Source organism: Petromyzon marinus, chromosome 1, assembly GCF_048934315.1.
Source record: "Petromyzon marinus isolate PM22_M1 ecotype Great Lakes invasive population chromosome 1, UKy_Petmar_22M1.pri1.0, whole genome shotgun sequence".
In the NCBI taxonomy this organism is placed as follows: Eukaryota; Metazoa; Chordata; class Hyperoartia; order Petromyzontiformes; family Petromyzontidae; genus Petromyzon; species Petromyzon marinus.
Genome location: NC_133667.1, coordinates 22,063,167 through 22,079,989, shown reverse-complemented (window position 1 = coordinate 22,079,989; position 16,823 = coordinate 22,063,167). Strand labels below are relative to the sequence as shown.

The window sequence follows — 16,823 nt, the reverse complement described above, 5'->3', positions numbered from 1 at the left end:
ATAGCTTCCCTTTTAATATTCCCAAGAATTTCCAGATACAAAATTTGAGCAGAAGACAGAGCGTCTAGCTTTTTACAGGAGATCCAGGGGATTCATATCTACCTTAAAATACACATTCTACAAAAACCTGATGTTAAAACTAACTACTTGATGACACTGCGTTGGCAATGGTACACAATTACCAAACAAACAAACAAAAACTCTACATCCATCAATATCATTGCCTTAAAAAAAACGATGTGAAAAGGTGACGTTTCAGGCAATGGCCCTTCTACACAGTAGATTGGCCAGAGAAGTCGAGTGTGTTTTGGCAGGCGACCACCACGGGTGTCTTAGGCCTTTGTGGGGGTTGTGTTGTCAGCAGGGCAGCGCAACAAACCCCATCGTTGTATTGTACTATGCTCAAACTCTGTGCAGCCCACATTCACAACAACCCGCAATGACCAGTGTGGTGAAGTATGGTCGTTTAACCCCTATGGAACCACACGGTGCGGGAGGCCCTGTGTGACAGAATATACACTGCTGAATTGATGATGAATAACTTTATTGAGCAGCAGCAGCAGCACACTCCTCTGCATTGCTGGATGAAGGGCTCCCCGGCGTCTTTGCCTGTCTTTCTGTGGCATTATCGCTGAAAAGAATGCTCTAGAAATGTAACGTTGATACAAACAACCGGGAGAAGATAACAAGGGACTGTAGCAGTGCACGGCGTACTATGATTCAGGCTAGTGCGGAAACGTTTTGCATCCAAACACGTGGGAGGAAACTAAAGCAGAATAACTCTGTAGAAACAATCTGAAGCAGTGGTGCAATGCAAAACTCAAGTCCGTGTTGATTCTAAAGTACAGAAAACGCCGTGCAGCCAGGATTTCACTCAACCGTCGTGTGCAGCAAACCCGTTCACTTTCCCTTCTATCCCCATTTTGGACTCCCCCGGTAATCGTCATCGTTTCGATGAGACAGTCATCGTTTGTGGGTTACGGTGTCAGCTTTATGACTGGCCAATTCTGTTTTTTTTTACCAGCAGTTGCTCTTTAAATTAGTTTTACACATCAGAATGTGTTATACAGTATATCAAACTGAAGCTTTAGATGTGCAAAAATCCTAAGGTGTGGTTGCTAGTTTTGCTGAAATTCTTCTTCTAATAGGCAAATTATTGTTTTTCACAGTTTGCTTCAGAAGCTATTTCCTCATATCCTTTATCCTCTGAGGCTATGTATACAGCAATAAATAATACATAATATTAAGTAAATTATCAGTATAAGCCCAACTGGTGCCCACAGGCCTGATTAATTTCAGGCCTGTCTAAAGCCTTTCTAGTTGAGCAGGATTATTGTGCAATCATAGTTTCATTTTCCCAAAACGTTAGATTCGTTTTTGAACATGGAATGTTATATATTGCATGGCCATAATGTTAAACTGCTTAAAAACAAATTTGAGACATCATAATTATAACGCTCGTTTGAAAACTCACAGAAGTAATGCGTAGGTATTTTAAAGTCAAATGTTTTAATTGTTGTGTGTATGTCGTTGATGGTGGAAGCCTCAAATGCAAATCTAAATTAGTGATAGGCATGCTCGAGAAGACGACCACCGCGGAGATGGACTGATGAGATCAGCTCACTTAGGAGCCCGAGAGGGAAGGTGACAACCTGGGGAGGCCTTTATCCAGCAATTAATAGGTCGTGGCTGCTGCTGATGACATTTGAAGAGCCTAAATGTTTATATCGCGGCCAACAGGAGGTTAGTTATTTGAACTTGCTGACAACTGAATAAAACATGCCATCTGGCACATTTTTTCAAGTACAATCATGCACACTTGGATACCGTTATCAGAATGTGTGAGCAGCCCATTGTCAACAAAGGTGCAATTGAAGCTGCAGTATATGGCCAATTATACATGCGGATAATGAAGATGGCAGCTTTTTTTTGTTGTTAAAGACATTGCAGTAATTATTTTTGCTTTTAATGTAATTGGGGTTTTTTTCATCACTAAAATGACACAATTTTGAAATTGCCAGTCAACACCCATTCCTTTCCTGTTTGCACTCGGGAATAATTTATTTTCGTTGCTCTAATCCAGTAATTGTAGTGCTGTCAAATTTCTGACATCTGAGTGTAGCCATGTGCATGAAAGATACTCCATATAAAATACTTTCAGTCCATGAATAAATTATGAAGCATCATTCCCAAAAGCTATGGCAGCAGATGTTGATCTCTAAGGAAACCTAGTAAAAGGTTTTGATCTGCAACACTCCCACCATTGTACTCTCAATGTTATTGGGACCAAATATTATCTGCAGTCAGTGTACTGATGCGAAGTACCGTTACATAATAATTTACTTCCGATGTCTTCCCAAGCCCATGGACTCCTCACAGTCCAAAATATGGCAATGTGCAAACTATAAAAACATATATTAACTTAAAACGTTCTCAAAATGCGGCAGAATCCAAAACGGCTTTAAATAATTGATCAAAAAACCTTACCAATATTTTTCAATATTGATACAACTCTTGAGCTGTTTACGTGAAATATGACTCTGGACCCTTGAGACAAGTACTGCGAGCGAGCACCCATTAAGGTCGGCACAGGACACAAGGAGATTGTGTGGTCAGCACCACACCTGACTGCTGTAATCTCCTAATTGCTCATGCTGACAGACCTTACCAGGTGTTAATTTTAAACTGAGTCAAACTAGGGAACGCCCGGAGCATTTTCAGATACTAATTATCTCTCGGTGTGTGTGTGTGTGAGACCAAACTTCAGACCCAGCTTACTGGAACTATTTCTCATTGCGCTTTTGCATTAAGACTTTGACTGCCACCACTGCTAAATGCGAACCTGCACACAGTGCGGGAGTAAGTGCTGTGGTGATATGGGGGTTGGCAAAGCAGACAGCTTGGTGGCGTGGCATGAACCACGTCCCATTGATGGCAATGTGACCCGTGCCCACTGTGTCTCGTTCTTCTTGGCCGGTGATCGTCGCCCGAGAACATGCGGACCAGGGGGTAGTCATCTGGAAATGAATGTCAAAAAATGTTGGGAGTGCTCTCGCTCCGTGATCCTCTATTGTCCGATGACCACGCCAACAGACCTGCAACGTGAACGCGCTCGTGTCATGATTTGGCTTGCAGCTTTACAAGGCCCTTCCCAACACCCCCTCCAGAAGCCTTTTTCCACCGCTCAACGCATACTGTGCCAAACCATACGGTTTACCCCGTATTCTTGTACAGGGAAATTGAGTTTTCAGGTCCATACGTCGTACAGCCGTTTCAATACGGGCAAAATCATTTTTGTGTCCGTCTTTCTCCCTTGTGATGGGACTTTGTAGGATGTACGTCGAGATTGATTAGGGCACGGGGGTGACCAATATGGTCTGAATTGGTCTGTAATAAGTAGGGGCCACTGATAAGGGGTTGACAGGTATGTCAACGTGGCAACCTCACTTGTGAGGTCACCGTTGCCTCGCCTGCAGGTGTGACCGGGGGAAGGGGGCAGGGCCTAAAAGTAACCGCCCACCTGTCCGGAACCAATCGTTACACCCAGCACCAACCCATGCCATAGCTAACGCAGTGATCGCCAACCCTCCCCGCTACACACCGTGGTGCGAATACACATGTAGTGACATAGAATTAACTATGTAGCAGCATAGCGCTGGCTGCTGGCGGGGAAGGGGATCTGCAGCTTACAGCAGCCTTGACAGCAGCAGGCCACGTGATACACCAGAGGGGGATCTAGGGGAAAGGTCACGGAAGGGACACACCAGGAACCCGCGGGTAGGTTCTAGAAAGGGGGCGTGGCTGGGGGCGGAGCCAGGCCACGCTGACAGTATAAGAGGGGCCCCAAGAGGGGACCTCGGGGCTGTCGTATGGAGTGGGATCCCCGTCGTGCTGCTGCTGGAGTCTTCGCCGTAGTCTCCGTCTTCACAATCTCAGCGTTGCCAGTCAGGCACTTTACCCAGCTGTCCTGACTGGGAACCGTAGTCGGCTATAAACGGATTATTGGAAGTGTTAACTCATTAGGCCGTATTAATAAACAGAGTGCCTCCTACTGTTAGTGTTTCTGAGTCAGTCACTACACACAGATCGATCGATCATGATCATCAATTATCCTGGCTGCTTCCAACATTATTTGGCCGGTTCCGGGCCATTCCGCTCCAAAGGTTGTACATTATACACTAAAGTACATTATACACTAAAATACAACTTAAACAGTGACAATACTGCACCGACTGTATGGACATTTTTCATGACTAATAACTATGGTAATAAAAACAGAAACTATACAGTGCGATCCGGTGAAAAGTGCGTGTAACTCACCGGTCTAAAGGCTGCATCAGTCCGGTGATCGTCAAACACAAGTTGTTGAAACAAGAGCATAGTACTACTGCTAGGTACATTACCAGATGCAGAGTCTTCGAGATTGTAGTTTGTAAGTACGGTAGAGTGAATACAGTGACTTTTTTACCGTGGGATAATTGTTTGTCTATTTTGTACGTTTATTTGTGCCAATTTCACATAGCAATTTTTTTATGACGCTAAAAGATGTGTACACAACCCCTAAAAACATTATGTAAAAAAATAACCTACTTTAAATAATGATGTGCTTATCCGGCGTTGTTGAAAATCCGGTGACCCCTTCGCCATTGATCACTAACATAACCACGCTGGCTACACCAATTTTCTCCAACCATGATGCTTGCACACTGCACAATCTACTCATTTCAAGCCGCGTTGACCAAGGAAAGGCCTACGACAGAGTTGAGATACCGTTTGCCACTGATGTGCGGAGTCCAAAATTTTACCCAAGTTGCTGGGATCACAGCACAGTTTGTAAACCTCTCCACCACTCCACTAATACACATGAAGACCAAGACTATTGGGGAAAGTGCTGTTAGCGAGCACCTATTAAGGCCGGGGGTGGTGTGGTTAGCACCACGCCTGGCCGCTTTTGTCTCTTCAGTGCTGATGTTCACACACCTAACCAGATTCTCATGCTAGGCTGAGTCGACCTAGGGAAGTCCCATCTTCAGATATAATGCACCACTGACATTATCCATGATCAGAAATCTATGTCGAGTTACTGGATTCGGAATGCAGTGCTCCTAACCACTGCGCCACCACTCCTCCCCAAAATACAAATATCCCTCATATAGCCTTTTTTACAGTGTTGGGGCAAGTGCTGTTGGCGAGCACTTACTAAGACTGGCATGCCACACAAAGGGGTTGGTGTGGCCAGAATAACTTCTAGCCACACGTGTCTCCCCAGCCGTTGATGCATACAAACATAATCAGATGTTCTTATTGGCTGAGTCGACCTACGGATGTCTCAGGGATGTTTCAGATAGAATTCTCCACTGACAGCCATGGTCGGCAGCTGACCTCAAGTTGCAAAGTTTGTAGTGCACGGTGCCGCTAACCACTGCACCACTGCTCTCCACGCATATAAACACACACCACACGCACACTCAGAACTTCTCAGTCATTGGATGATGTGCAGCTGTTGAGTGGATACAACCTGGAACCTGGGACAAATCACTGCAGGATGCTCCACAGTGCCAATTCGGTGGGACTCGCTGGAACTCGGGGAAAAAAAACAAATTCAGTATAAATAACCCGCCTGGAAATGTCTTCCTTGTAACTGGTGGCTGTTTATGTGTTTATAAAGCTGAGTAGGACGAAATGGAATATTAATAAGACTACAACAGCCAGGGGTCAAATTGGACTGACACCAAACACTTGACAAATACGCGAATATTCATATAAACCAAATGGTCAGCATTCATATTTAAATGAAAACATCATTCTGAAAGTTAAGAAGACGTAAGCAGGCTTGGGCAGGGCATGTCGCTGGAAGAGATGATGGCCAAAGGTTAATAATAATAATGATGGTAGGGCAGCCAAGGGATGAAACGCATCCAAGAGGATGCCAACTGTGGGAGACGGTGCATTGCAATGAGCTCTTGTACATATGCTAGGTGAATTATTATCACCGCAGGAGCGGTGGATTATGTCTGATGATGATGAATGTTTAACCAATTTGCTTACAAGCTTCAATAATGCATCTCATGGAGGTGCTAACTTGACACCTGGACAGGGGTTTGAGCCCTATAAACCAGGGCTGGACAAGGCCATCTTGAGGGAATCGCCAGGCAAAGGTGCTGAAGGTCAACATGTAATGTGTTTTTGAGTTGTATTGCATGTCGTTGGGCACAATGTCGGACGTTTCGCTCCATATCAGAATCATAATATTTATTTCTACTGGAGGATTCCTATGAGCTATAAAGTTCCTTTTCACTAATGTCCAGTAGGGACAGTTCAGAACGTTACAACAACAAACAGCACAAACACACGATAGGAGTGCACGGTGTAGGAAAGGTAACCAAAACACTAAAAAAATATACAAATACAACTAAGCTATTTATTTTTTTATCTTACCAGGTAAGGCCCACTGAGCTATTAGCTTCTTTTTCCAGAAGCGACATGGCCACAAATAATAGCTTGACCAAGTGGATAATCACGTGGAAATTTATAGCAGCAAAATAATCTAAATGATCTAAACGCACGCTTCTATGCTGGGAGCTTCTTCAGTTATTCAGTTTCTGAAGCGAAAGGTCAGTCACACGATGCTGTTTCGCTGCTAATTCTGGGAGTTTCTTTTTAACAACTGAAGGACTGAAAAAGCACCGAGCATGGTGAGCGAAACTTCGGGCAGCATTTCCGAACAACACGCGGTACAACATTGGAAAGCTGTACAGCACAATTGCGAAAACCCTACGCAGTCACTCAGAGTTAGTATAAACGTCACTTCGACCACCCAGCGATTAACTTTGTTTTATTTTCAGCCATGTGGCCACAAGGGATGTGTGGTGCATGGTACACGTGGCTCCAGGGCACCTAGGCTCCAGTGATTCATCCCAGCCTTCATCCTATCTCCCTCTCTGCCCCATGCCTACTCCTCTCCTGATCATCATCATCCTTAGTTGGCGATTTGACCTTCACCATTGTGGCATCCTGACTCGTAAATGTACCTTCTAAATGCACATTGGACTTAATCAGTGTGTTTCTATACGCAAACGAGGACTCATAGACTCTTCTTTTTTACCAGATTAGAATCTATTAAAGACTTCAAGTCCCCTTTTAAGGGTGACCTGGGTCAACAAATAAAAACTGAACATTTGCAGACCAGAAGACCACCTGTGGTGAAAATTTCTCATTCCTATGGCAGGTACTAGTCTTTATCATGGGATGACCACCGTTGACTTCGATAACAATTATTTAAAATGTTATTGGCTCCAGAGTGCTAATGGATCGAGTCAACTCTCAAACAGGATTTAAATGCACAAATAATAATCTTTTCGCTGAGCGTGAGCTAGGTATGAGAGAATCATTGGAGTAGTCTCCATTCGTCCGATGCCAAGGAGAAGACGTAAGGCCAGATGGTGGGTGACTGTTAGGGTAGATCATGAAGGTCCTGTGTAGCTGCAGGATCTGCCAAAGGCTGGAAACCGTTGGGGAGGTGTGATGACATCAACGGCGTTGGCCATGATGCCATCTGGAACTTGATCTCGACTCTAACCATACAGCCGCATTCCAGAAGACATAAACACTTCACTGCCTGGTTCGGCGATGGGGATCTGAACTCACTCGACCCTTTATTTTACGCTCTTCAATTATATTGTGCGGGGGACCTTTTGGCATCAGCGGCATATGCAGTCTCCTTTGTCACAGGCCGAAAGAGCCGAATGTTTGTACATGCACATCCAATCCTCGCACCGCGTGGGTTGTGGGAGTTATTTTGCCTCTGCTTCACCATGCTGGTGACTGTGAGTTGGTGCAGGTGGGGAGCATGGGAAGTACAGCACAACAGTGGATTTCACTGCGTTGAACTCTGTTGCCCAAAGCATAGTCCCGCGGCGTGGTGGTCACCCATCAATGGACTACCAAGGCTCAAGCACGCTGAGCTTCCAAGATCTCCGATATCGGGACACATTCCGGATGATGTAGTCGTAGGCTGACATCTATCGAATGCTTGTTAAAACTTTAAAGAACAAAAAATCAGATTAAGGGAGTTTGTGATTCTGAATTTATTTCTGTTTATTTTAGTTTCGATTATCGGGAAAGAACAAAAATAAATGTTGGAAATGTTGCATTCTAATCATAACCCTGCTGTTTAGGTACCATAACGTACAGTGTTTAATATGGAATAAATTAACAAACCATAAATGCTATGCTGTAGTGGCAACCATTATTTGCATCTATTTTGTAACTTTAGAAAAACCCATTGATTGTATTAAAGATTATAGCAATATAGATTTTAAATCTGCCTTGTCATAATATTAATTTCACTTAACGCTAACCATAACACTAGTCTGCTTAATCTCACAGTACTCTGTATTCAGTGGCACGCATTACCAAAACGACAGAAATACAAACATATGCTTATAAAATTACTCAGTTTAAACCACCAAAAATACGACGTCCCACAAACTACAGTATAAGACGTTAACATTTTCTTGACGTAAACACGGAAACTATGCGTAGCGCACATAAAAAAAACCCACACATTATTGGTCCATTTTTTTTCTACCAAGGCAAATGCAAGACGGTTATTATTGAGTTGAAATGCAATGGAACACTGCCTCAATTCTTCACTTTCTGGTGTGCATCGTGGCACCAGGCAGAGTTAAAACATTGCCTTGTTTTTACTGTTGTGTTCCATGACATCACCCTCATGTCGCTTTCCCGTAAAGTTGCAGGTAGCACGTAAAATGTAAAATGCAGGATCTAATTAAGTGAACTGGCATTCCCAGCACACTAATCAAATGCATGCATGCTTGCCTGGTCATTGAGCTCTTTTGGCTTTTTGCCTGATATGTGCCACTATTCTTAAGAATGCTAAGAAACCCATTAGCAACATTAGCAAAAACGAACGCTCTGAACTCGCGAATTAAAAAAAAGGGATGATATAGTCATCCTCTCGGCCGACAAGGGCAATGCCACTGTCATTATGATAAAAACTCATACAACAACAAAATCCAGGACCTACTCAATGATGGGAGTTACTCAAAAATTAAAAGTGATCCTACTAACAGCCTAATGATAAAAAACAAGAAAATCATCACTAGTTCGACTTCCCTAATCGAACCAACTAAACGTCCCTCCCTAAAACCCATGGCTGCAAGACCTCCCAGATTCTATGGTCTTCCCAAGATCCATAAAGAAAGTACCCCACTACGACCCATCGTGTCCACGATCATCTCCCCTACATACAAACTAGCCCGCTTTTTAGTGGATACTCTACTTCCCTTTACTGGCAAGACCACCTCAGCGGTACTTAACTCAACCCAATTGGTTTCTATGGTCAAGGACACTGTACTATCTCCTGACGATATCCTCGTCAGCTTTGATGTGGTCACGCTGTTCACCCAGGTCCGAGTGCCTGACACCATAACAATAATTGAAGATTTGGTCCAACATGGACTGAACCCTGATGTACCTGCGCTGGTTAGGCGCTGCCTCACCAACACTTACTTTACCTGGAATGGTACCTTCTACAAACAAAATGAGGGTACCCCTATGGGTTCTCCCTTGTCACCAGTGATAGCCAATGTTTTCATGGAGAAATTTGAATCAGACGCCATCCAGACATCCACCCTTCGTCCTTCCGTGTGGAAGAGATATGTGGATGACACTTTCGTCATTTGGCCAAATGGCCTCCCAGCTTTGAACCATTTCCTAAACCACATAAATTCCAGACACCCATCCATCAAATTCACAATGGAAGTGGAGAAAGATGGTAAGCTGCCATTCTTGGATGTTCTGTTTGAGAGGAGGACTGATGGCTCTTTGGGACATTTTGTTTACAGGAAGTCCACCCACACAAATTCCTACTTGAAGCCTGATTCCCACCACCACCCGGCTCAAAAGAACTCTCTCATCAAAACATTATACCATAGGGCTCATTGCATTTCTGACCAACACCACCTGGCTAGTGAATTAAAACATGTACATCTGGCCCTCAAGAGGAATGGATACTCTGACTGTACCATCCGCCAAGCTGTTTCTTCCACCATACAGAAACAACCACCTGATTCTCCGATCAAAACCATCACACTGCCATACATAGCAGGCGTTACCAAAAAGATTTCCAAAATTCTAAACAAACACAAGGTCCAGGTCCGGTTCAATGCAGTACACAACATCCAGGATCTGATCCCATCCGTAAAGGATGTCATTCCTGACTTACAGTACCCCGGTGTTTACAAATTGAGTTGTACCTATGGTGACTGCTATATCGGGGAGACGAAACGACATATTTCTGACCGAATTCGCGAGCACAAATCAGATTTGAAACACGGCAGAACGAATTCTTCGGCCGTGGCTGATCATTGTTTCAACACAGCGGGTTCTCATGACATTATTTTCTCCGATACCAAAGTACTATGCAAACCTCCCGGTTATTACCAAAGATTTGTCCGTGAAGCCATCCAGATATACAAATATAGACGCAACTTCAACCGAGAGGATGGTTTCAAATTGAGCAACTTTTGGAAAGATGTCATCAACCAAGTCAAACGTTAGCTGGGTTATAATTGTACAGCCGTTTCCGTTTCTACCAGGATGGTGCTTGCTCTCGTGCAGCATGCCATCGCCCTCCCCCCGAACCCCCTGCAGCATAACAAAAGGGGGTTTTACCCGCTTTCGTGCAGTGCACCACTGCTCCCCCTGAACCCCCTGCAGCATAACAAAAGGCGGCTTAACTTAGCCCCTCCCCCTCCCCACCCACGTCCCTTCCTGGCTCCTCCCCCACCCTTAACTTAGCCCTCCCCTCCCCACCCACGTCCCTTCCTGGCTCCTCCCCACCCCCTTAACTTAGCCCTCCCCTCCCCACCCACGTCCCTTCCTGGCTCCTCCCCCCCCCCTTAACATGTATATAATCTCGGGTGTCCCAGAGCTCTTCACTTGATACAGCGAACTTTGCTGTGTCTGTTCCACCTGAAGACGGGAGCTTGTGTTGCCTCCGAAACGTCGTGATTTAATTTAGTTGTTTTCTTTTCTTTTTATTTTACCTACGCGACTTTACCGAAAAAAACAAAGAGTATGTGCGTACACCTTCTACTCTCCTCGGTTCGGTTGTCATACAAAAGAACACTAAATCAAAGTTTAAACACAATGATCCTATGGACCTATGCTTTGTCTCCATTGTGGCTCTGGAGTATTTAGATGCATTCCTCGCTGCCTGTCGCTGAGGTGCAATTCTTTAAAGCAGAGCTGGATATTTTTTTTGGGATGAGGTTGCATGGTGAAACATCCACGAATCTCTCATTAACTGTCCCAGTAAATCTAACCTTGGGACAGCGACTTTTATCTGCTTGGTACCGGTATTTATCATTTGCTTGTGTAGCAACTTAATTCGTGGCTGCTTGTGGCAGAAGGGGCAAGTGGAATAGGTTCACGTTCGTCGAGAGATTGTGCAGGACGGAACTCGGAGGGAACTGGGAGATGCGAGATGATACAGGTGAGGACAACACGAGTGTCGCTCGAAGTAAAATGAAAAAAAAAAGAAACCTGCAAGCACATATGAAAAAAAAGATGAACTGGAAATTATGAAATGTAACGACAATAGAAAGGACTCGCTTCCTTTTCGTTATTTACTGCGCTGACATTTATTGATTTGAAGCTTTCGTGACTGCAGGAATCCCATACTCTTTGGTTCTTTAGGTAAAGACACGTAGGTAGAAAATAAAATAAATCACGACGTTTCGGGCACAACACAAGCGTCCGTCATCAGGCAGACTGTTTTAAAAGGTTAAAAGGTTTTAAAACAGACTGCCTCAGCAGCAGACCAAGCTTTCCCACCTGATGACGGGACGCTTGTGTTGCGCCCGAAACGTCGTGATTTATTTAATTTCACACCTACGTGACTGTACCGAAAGAACCAAAGAGTATGCCATTCATTGCTTTGGCAAAACGTAATCACGACGCATCAGCATTCACTTGTGAACGAAAACAATTACAAACGGACCTCGTTCTCAAAATATAGTCAGATGTCATCCTGGGCATTAATTACGCTTCGGGGTTAAGCTGCAACCCTAGCGTTTGTTTCTGTCCTCGTGCTAATGGAATAGTTGCCTGCCTTGCGCCAACCACCCCTGTATCTGCGTCACACCATTTCACCCCTTAATGCTGAGAGAATATATATAAGCACATCTTGAGCTTTTACTTGAACAATTTTTACAGCGGTGGAGTTATTGAGGGTGAGGGATGAAGGGTGCGCCGAGGTCACGTGTCACTTGTTGTAAACACGTTTCTGTCGTCGGAGTGGGGCTGAGCTCCGTTGTGTGTGTGCGTGTACGCTCGCCAATGTGGGTGGCTTAGGGCACTCTCACTGCGTTGCGTTGTTATGCCTCGAGACAAAGCCCTAGACTCTGCATCATCGGATATTGCTTCGAAGGTCACGTGCTTTCTTGCAAATTCTCAATCAAGTTCCTCCATGAGGAGCTACTCCAAAAGTAGGCACGATGAGCTACTGTCCATCTACGTACACATTATACACATTATTTACACTACTGTCCATCTACGTACAAATTATACACATTATTTACACTACTGTCCATCTACGTACAAATTATACACATTATTTACACTACTGTCCATCTACGTACACATTATAAACATTATTTACAGTGGTAAAGGTGCAGCCCTGCAATCCCTCGCTCGCCCCACTGCTGGCAAAAGGGCCTACACTGAAGGGGCCTCTAGAGAAGCTCCTGTGGAGGATATTTGATCTACGCTTCACATTTGTTTCCGGATACCACACATTTTATTGTATCTTGATATGCGGAAGGCAGGCAATCACGATTCTTTAATGAGCTGGTATTCTGGCTAATCTCGCATGCTATTAAAATATTTGTATTATTTATTCAACTAGAGAGGAAACTGACCCACACGTGTTTTGTGTGTGGGTGTGAAAACATTCCTGAGTGCAAAATTAAGTGAACATTGTCGTGTTCGGTTGTTCACACAATATACACAAGCTTTAGTGACCACTGATCCTATGGTAGTATTGCATTTCATGTCCATGCCAACACATTTCTCTACAGCTTAGTTTTCGCAGTCAACATCTGCCTACGATTTGAAACTAAAGTCACATCTCCACCAGAGAGAAGTGGTTATCTGTGATAACAATATGCATTGTTTTTAAACAAATATTTTACTAGGTAAGGCCCACTGAGCTATATAGCTCTTTGTAAGAAGCGACCTGGCCATAAATGATTGCTCAACGAAGTGGCTTATCAGGTGGACATGCATAGCAGCCAAATACTCTAAACGCATGTTTCTAAACGTGAAGGGAAAACCCGGAGGACCTGGAGAAATATCAACGGGACCAGGGGGAGAGGCATGCAAACTGCAAACTCCAAATATACAGGCGTTATGGTTGGGATCGCACCCATGACTTCCTGTATACCAGGAGAGGTAGTTAACACTTCGCCACCGTGCTGCCCATTAAGTAACACAGGTACAATTTAAACAATGTTAGGAATCACGACTCTGGATTGATGTTCAGGGTCCCACAACAGCTTTGGATCTAATGGGGGCAGGTGAAGAGTTCACACTTGCTTACATTAGCACCACAGCAGATGAGTGTGATGAAGTCACGTCTCCATTCCTTGCCGTCACGTTTGCCCGCTCCTGCTTGGAAAACCTTAGCGCGGCTTTCTGATGCGTAGTTATTTCGCTCAAAGCTGAAGCTCCTGGGCTGTAACCTAACCATACTGGGAGGTGAAATGGCCGTGTGTGTGTGTGTGTTGCGTGTGCATGTTGCGTGCGCACAGCATCCCCATTGCCCAGATTATCTTAGATTTAACCTTTCCTGTCCGGACCCAGCGTACTTCATTGTCTAGACGATTGATGATTTTCTGCCCACGTTTATCTAGTAACCGTGCTGTTCTTTTCTGTGGCAATTCCTGCTCGATGGGATTGATTTTTGCCAAATGTATCAAACTGCGAGGGCTTTAAAACTTCAAAGTAGTTAATGGACGGCTTAGGTCGTGAGTTCCCCTGGGCTCGTCCTCTGCAACGGAAGGGTCACCCGTGGTTTATTCACAAAGCAAAGTATCCACGATGATGGAAAATGCCACTGTACACAGGACAGCACGTCATTACTGTATTATTTTTGTTCGGTTACATACCATTTAACAATTTACCCCCCCCCTCTCTTTTTTTTGATTTGTGCAAAAAAAGAACCACCACGAAAAACACTGATAAGGCTCGGTGCAGCGTTACAAAGTGAATCGTTCAAATAGTTACGTTGAAATGCCACTTTTCTGCAAAAAGCAATTGTGCGTAAGATTTCGATTTAAAGCTTTCGTGACTTTTAACATAGCTATTTCTGTGACCAGTCACAAGCTAATCACTCAGCCATTTCAATGCTAAATTATATGCTAATTCCTTTGTCAAGGCGCTTTGTTTCCTCTCACACAGCTTAAAAGTCGTGATCTGAACGTGGCTCTTTCACTCCAGCGCTGTCCTACCAGACAGTATCGTCCCTTCACCTGATGAAGGCCGCTTGTGTTGTGGCCGAAACGTCGTGAGAATATTATTGTGTTATTTTATTTTATCAATTTATTATTTTATTCTCATTCTACGTGACTTTACCGAAAGAACCAAAGAAGATGTGCGTAAGATCTTCTTGTTTTCAGTTTGAGTTCGGCACTCGGGGTTAGTTCTTGTGTCGAGATCTTCACCAAGGAACACAACATATTCCACTGAGAACGGCTGAGAGAAGGAGACTGAGCCAGTGGATAATTTTACCCCGTCTGTTGGATGGGCTGCCCATCTATCGTGTTCAACTCATGGTGCTATTTTGACCGACGCATCGCGAATGGGAATATGACAGTGAAAACATGCCGAATGAAAACAACAATGATGGCAACAACACGGACCCATTGGCAGTGCTGTGCGACAAACGGTACTGCACAGAATATGAATCACAACACACAAAACACCATATAACTAAATGAAGACTAAACACAAAACACATTCAATCGAAGACAAAAATAACAAATTTTCACCCATTGGACGGTGATTACAACCCGCTGCTTGTCATACACATTGCAGTGATGGGGCACATCACCGTGAAACGTAATGCCAAACTTCTGCGTATCTCTTTTTGAAGCTGCCTGTGATATAATTTACAAACTCCAACGTTTAAATGCAAATTGGACAAATAAAATACAACTGAGACTAACAGCTGGGGTTGCCACCTCTATCGTACACGCACCTTGGGACATGCCATGGGAAGGACGATATCTGAGAGGAGTGGAAGAGGGGAGCACCACACGTAAGAGCGGTGTGCAGGCTGTGCCGGATTACCCTCGTAGCAAAAGTAGCTACATATGCTACAGGCCCCGAACTTTCAAGGGAATCGCGCTAAATGCTTTGAAGCTATCAATTCCGGTTCGGTAATTCTGCACTTGCTCTATTACTACAGTACTATACTGCCTTCTACTTTTATGAAAGACTGGGTGTTTAAGGTTAGCGATTTGTCATTTTATCTGGCTGTATAGCAAATTAAAAAAATACAATTACTTTACCGTGCAAATTCAAATTTGCGTTTTAATATTTATGTGTTTTTTTTATTTAGGGCCCCTTTATAACATCCTTTTTTCCTGTCCAAGGACGGGTGTCTTTCAGTAAATCTGAAACTTGCAAGAGAAAAACAGCCTGCGACGTGATAGGGGCCGTCCATAAATGACGTCACGCGATTTTGGACTATTTTTGACCCCCCCTCTCGTCACACCGCGTCACAAAAAGTCAGACCCCCCTCAAATATGACGTCACAAAGCTATTTCCATTTTGAAAATAAAACATGCTTCAAATCGCTTTAAACTATTGTCATTGTAGTGCGTATTTAATGTGGCGCTGCACTCTGATGTTATAGGAGTGTTTTAACAATTAGTGTTGTTATAACGATTATATATTTATTTAAAGTTGCACATTTTGATGTGACGTCACATTCTCAACCCCCTCACCTCGTCACACATCGTCACAAAAATCTGACCCCCCCCCCCGCCTAGGTGCGTGACGTCGTTTATGCACGGCCCCATAGTAATTGCATTAATTCGTGTGTAATTTGTAAGGCCGCGGTGACACAGACTTATTTAATTTTAAGGTTATAATCCCTTGTTCATCATGACGTCCTCTTTACTTTGATGTCTCAACAACAGCGCTACGGAGATCACGTGACATGAGGGTTCTGCCTTTGTAGTGAGGGTTGTCAGTTGACGCCGAGGAGGGGGGAGTTGGCGCCTCGCCCCCCCCATGTGGAGTGACGCCACCCGCTAATTATAATGAGGGGGGGATCTATGTGGAGGATGTCACCTGTTCATGATTATTAATGATGGGGGCTGGCCGACGTGGAGTGACGTCACGCGCGGGACACAGACATTCTTGGCTCATTATAGTAGTTAATGCTACAGGCCCCGCACAAGCTTAATCCGGCATTGGCAACAATACCACAATAAATATGCCTCTGGGCTTCGGAGACCACCTAGAGGGAATTCATATTCTTAGCTCTTTCGGTAAAGTCATGTTTGTGTTATGGTCGAAACGTCGTGAGAATTTTAATTGTTTTCTATATATTTTATTATTTTATTGTTTCCCTTCAACGTGACTTTACCGAAAGAGCTAAGAATATTTAAGACGACACTGAACGGTGTCACTGCTGCACAGAGCAAAATTGCCGAAGTTGCAGCTCTCCAAGTCAAGGCCGGATGACGTTGTCCAGTTCAAATAACGGTCCCGTCCCGTTTCATTGT

At 44.2% G+C, this 16,823-nt stretch overlaps 1 long non-coding RNA gene across 1 annotated transcript in view; it reads left to right on the top strand.

The window, feature by feature from the left end:
- The window catches only part of LOC142924114 (uncharacterized), a 46,386-nt gene that overhangs the window by 11,220 nt on the left and 18,343 nt on the right, over positions 1-16,823 (top strand). The gene's annotated exons all lie outside the window — the stretch shown is intronic.